General features: G+C 34.6%; 1 long non-coding RNA gene across 1 annotated transcript; it reads right to left on the reverse strand.

Moving 5' to 3' along the window:
- Positions 1–1,321: 1,321 nt before the first annotated feature.
- On the reverse strand, positions 1,322–1,883 carry LOC124356253. Its single transcript, XR_006921835.1, has 2 exons — positions 1,817–1,883; positions 1,322–1,532 (listed from the first exon to the last, which is right to left on the reverse strand). It is a non-coding gene; the product is annotated as an uncharacterized LOC124356253 (long non-coding RNA).
- Positions 1,884–5,234: the final 3,351 nt, after the last annotated feature.

Consider the following 5,234-nt stretch of genomic DNA (forward strand, 5'->3'; position numbering starts at 1 on the left):
TCCGTTCCAGTTGCCAGCTGTTGTTTACATTGCAGGAACTCCATGAGCTTTACTCCTGGGAGAAATGTTTCTTAGAACTCTAAAATATCTTGCAGTCATAATTTTATTCCATTTACGTAATATCAATACAAATATTAAAACATATAAATAGATATTCTATTACTTTAGTTTTTGCAATTTACCTTTAAACAGTAGACAGATAATTTTGGTTCTCTTATTCTGTAGTTACAATCTAGTTTGATCAGTGAATGGTTGCACAATATATCAGTTTGTTAAGAAACTGCATTCATTTATAGAAAGAATACAAGCAATCAAGAAAGTTTAAAAAACTAACTTGCTACGCAGACAATAGAAACCACTTTGAAAAGTGTTGTTTGTTGTCCCATTCAATTGTTTTGACAAGGCATTGTTTTAGTGGAGTCGTTGTTTTGTTTGTATTGGCTGAGGAAAGTTGGGAATGGTTTTGAACTCCGTGTTTGAGCACAGTTTATACAGCAAACCTAAATTGCTGTTTTATTGGCAATTGAGTTTTGAAAGAAGTTAAAAAGGGGTATAAAAATTATAGAGTTGATTCTAAAATCTGTTTATTGCTTCACTGTCTTTCCTGTATGTTAAGTAAAAAATTTTAACTGATTTTAAACCAAATTTCAAATACCTGAAGAATTGACATTTTTATCATAGCTCAGAAGCACATAACAATGAAATAATGGCAATATAAATATAGTTAGAATTTTTAAGGAAAATTTAAAAAGCGTTTCTTATAATGTTACATTGTTCTTATGGGCAATATTTTAAAATTATTGTGAATCGTACATTTATGAAGTAGAAGATATCTTTTAAAACTGTATTAAAAACTATAAATGTTAAAGAGAAGGTAATTCATTTTAGAATCAAATTGTTCCACTTAACGGTATATTGACTATATAAAATTTTCATAGTTAATTTGTACTAAACCACCCTTAAAAGCTTTAAAAGCATTATTAAATAACCCTTTTAATATGCATCAACTTGATTTTTACGACAGATAGGTTAGTCTTTAACACCTTCAGCCCGACGGGATAAATGAATCAATATTTTCCCCACTCAAAACCCCGACGTGCGCCACCGGTGGCACATGCCGATCCCCCCAAAACCCCGACGTGCGCCACCCGTGCACACTCTTATACGGCATTTTAGTTTGGTTTTAAACCAAAGCCGTAGTTTTACAACTTGTTTTAGATGACTTTGTCGATACATATGGAACCTTTTACAATGTGCTCCACCGGTGGCGCACGTCGGGTTTTGATAAAGACCTTTTTTAGTGGAAAAAAATACAAAGCAATAAATTTGAAACTCAAGATATTTTAATTAAACATTAGCTTTCCTATTACAAATGGTGTTCAGTTTAGTGCTTGGAGTTAAAACACTCTAAGCACATTGTAGGAGTCTCATCGCACCCTTTGCAGTAAGTTGAAACACGTTTTGCGTACGTCCTTGCTGCTTTGGCCCCCCTTTCTTCCTTCATTTTGCTGTAGCAGCTGACACACCGTTTTCTGTAAGGAATAAATCTAATTGGATGTTTGTACTTTCATAAAACGTATTTAATTATATTTTTATCAAATATATGGGAAACCATGTTGAAATAAACTTTACAAATTCATAGCAAAAATGCAGATCACTAATTTATTGAACTAAATTGATGAACATGCAGGTAAATTGACGAAAACTAAGATCCATTAGTTTTGGATCTAAACTAGTATGTAGTGTTATTGTTGTTATAAGACGTAGTGTAGATATATTGTAATTTTATATATAAAATTAAAATGAAATATTTTACCTGGTTTCTCTTGCAGTCCCTTCACGCTTTGAGAGCACATGTTTTAGTTTCTTGGTACCTTGCCTGCCATCTTGGGGGTGTTTGAACAAGGGCTCCAACATTTTCTCCTTCAAGGAGATTTCGAAGTATTTTTTCTCTGAAAGTGAGCATACAACAATTTTTTTTGGTTTAATGAGTACTTGTTATGTAGTACTAGTGCATTCACTACACAAGTACCTAGGAGAAGATCCAGTGCAACTTTTTTGTACCAAATGAGAGTCTTTCTGATAGGAGTGTAATAAGAGGACATCTGATCTGAAAAGTCCACTCCTTTTTTTGCTGCATTGTACGCCATGACACATGATGGTTTCATGACAACCTCGCCTTTCTTTGTTGTTTTTTTTTGCTTGCCACAAGAGTAGAAACGTCTTCAGGGCGAGTGGTTATCAATCAGTACAGGCCTTTTGTCATGCCATTTAAGTACTTTTACTCCTGTACTGCTTTCTTGACAAATTACTTCACCTTTGGCTAATTTTTTGCTAGTGACTTCTTTTGGATTGCCTTTTCGGTCACTTCGAAGGGTGCCACAAACATAAGTTTCTTCTCAAGCAGAGTGTTGGCCAACCTTGTGGAGTTGTAAAAGTTATCTGCAAACAGTGTTCTACCCTCATTTAGAAATGATTCCATCAAATGCATGACAATTTTATCTGCATGTGCCTCTCTTGCAGTTACGTCTGACTTACCAGCGTAAATTTTTGCTTTTAAAATATACCCATCAGTGGTACAAATCTTGTAAATTTTGACTCCATATTTATGAGCCTTTTTTGGCAAAATATTGTTTAAAAATCAAACGCCCTCTCCATGGAACCATAGACTCGTCAATAACTAGTGACTCTTCAGGTGTTACCAGACCTTTCAAATTTTGCATTTAAATGATTGAGCAGTTTCTTTATTTTCCACAACCGAGGCTCTTCAGTTGCTGGTTCCTCATTATTTTGGAAATGTAGGCATTTTAGGAGACAGTCAAATCTGTCTCTGCTCATAGTTTTCTTGATGACACTATTTTGGTACATGGGATTGTTTGACCAGTACATTTGTCTTTGAGGCAATGGGCATATGCCCATGATCATCAGTACACCAAAAAATTTGTGTATCTCTTCAGTTGTACAATCAACCCATCTAGCCATTGCTGAACGCTTTTTTTACAGGCTTTGAAGCAAGGTACTGATGTGCATACCTGTTAGTTTCCAAAACAATCAAATTCAATAATGTATCATCTAGGAAACTGTTTATAAATTTCAAATGGATCATTTAAATTAAATTGGCCAACAGTTTTTAAGCCTGCATTTCCTGTGAAAGGATATGATCTGCATGTCAATTTTGGTTCTGTCCACTCTAACTTATTTCTACATATTCACAATGAACCTTACAAACTACATCTTGTACAGGGTCACTTACATTTTCAATATTATTGCCTTCTTCGTCTCCACTCTCCTCTCTAACCCTTTGATATTCCTCATCTACTTCCATCAATTCCAATTCATCTAAATCACTAACAACGCCATCTTCTTCATTCAACTCCTCTGCACTTGTTACATCACTTTCCTCATCTGATGGCATATATTCACTGCCACTAACTGAAAAATCGGTCAAAGAACGATCACTAAAGTCATCATCAAGGGCGTCATCGATGTCTGATTCATCCATTTTCTAAAATAAAAATGAACTCACTGAACTTACAGCAACACAGAACAATCTCTACGACAAGAAGACAGGTAATGGCGGCTTATAAAGAAGGTCTGATTCGTATTGTTGCCTAATAGAGCGCTATAAGTAGCTCCGGCAAGTGTCGCACTCTTAAGGCTGCCAATAGAAGCTCTACGCGCACTATTTTTTTGTCACTAATAGAGTGCGCCACCGGTGTAGCACGTCGTCTGAGAAGGACCTTTCTTCACCAGGGGACGACGTGCGCCACCGGTGGCACATACTTTAATGTGAATTAAATATGATAAATATTGATTCATACGTATTATATAACATTATAGAATAATAATATGCGAATAAAACCGTTCCTCATGAACAATACTAACGTCGGGGTTTAGAGTAGTCTATGTTATTAAAACATCGAGAATTATTGATGTTGGAATTTTTGAGCGTGCGCCACCGGTGGCGCATTTCGGGGTGAACGTGTTAATAACATGGATTTTTAAAAATCTACGAAGTATAACAGTTTTTTTAGAACATTGCAAAAAACTTCGATACTAGGATACATTAGAGGCTGTACATCTTATTTTTTAGGGAATATAGACGACATCGGATAAACAGTGTACGTGTATTTTAATTGGCGTTCGTCGTGATCGGTTTACATTACTGTGTTTGTAATTTATTCGGCTGTTATTCAATTTTTCTATTTCAGAAAATTATCTTTTATAACCACACGATATACCTGCTATGAACAAAAGTAATTTGAAATTTATCAAGACACACACAACCTGTATTACAAGGCAGGAACCAATCACACAACGTGTTACGTAACCTACTTCCAGTCTAAATTATTTTTCATACAGAAGTATTGTTTTCATTGTTACGCGATCCAGATAAATAGTACATCCTAGAAGTCTGTTTTAGTCAAAAAGCGTATATTTTCAGCCCTAGTTGTCTACTTTTAGTATAAAGTACAAAGGTTTTATATTAAATCCATGAAATATACTTGTGTCAAATTTCACCTTTCTGAGATACTGGTAATTTGGAGAATTAGTGATGAGTGAGTGAAGTACCTTTGAAACATGTAGATAATTATGTACCTATATTAGCAAAATGTTATGATATACATATATACCAGTGTATTGACTCAAGTTGGACTCAACAATAAAATTACACAATAAATCAATTTTTTTACAAGCTTATAACATTATGACATTAAATTATCACATGTCATTATCATATATTATCATATGACATTTTAACATAGTAGCACATAGTCTTATGAAATGAGCAATAGCCTTTTATTTTGGCATGCAACCTCAGTTATGACCGTAACTGCGACACTTTACAGACTTTAATTTATTTGAAAACAACAAAAGATTATAACTTTATGTCTTGAGGTTATACAGTGCTGTTTGCTCTGAAATATTCCGAAAAACACATATTTTACAATCGGTTAGCTCATTTATGAATTTAGCGATGACAGCCTTCATTTCACCGCTATATTAAGGCGATTTCTCGCTTTTAGCTAGATTTTCTTCCCTGATAACTCACTCTATGTTTTAGATTTTATTTTTTTTTATTCTCAAATGAGATAAATAATTTATACGGGCGAGGTATGCTCTGGTCTGTGGTATAAGTTCTGAGGGCCGACACCATGGCTGCGCCACCGCGTCTGCATTCTCAGTATCCTTCCATGATATTTGCAAGTTTTGAAGATAGTAAACCACCCTTT

This window comes from Homalodisca vitripennis, chromosome 2 (genome assembly GCF_021130785.1).
Source record: "Homalodisca vitripennis isolate AUS2020 chromosome 2, UT_GWSS_2.1, whole genome shotgun sequence".
Classification (NCBI taxonomy): Eukaryota; Metazoa; Arthropoda; class Insecta; order Hemiptera; family Cicadellidae; genus Homalodisca; species Homalodisca vitripennis.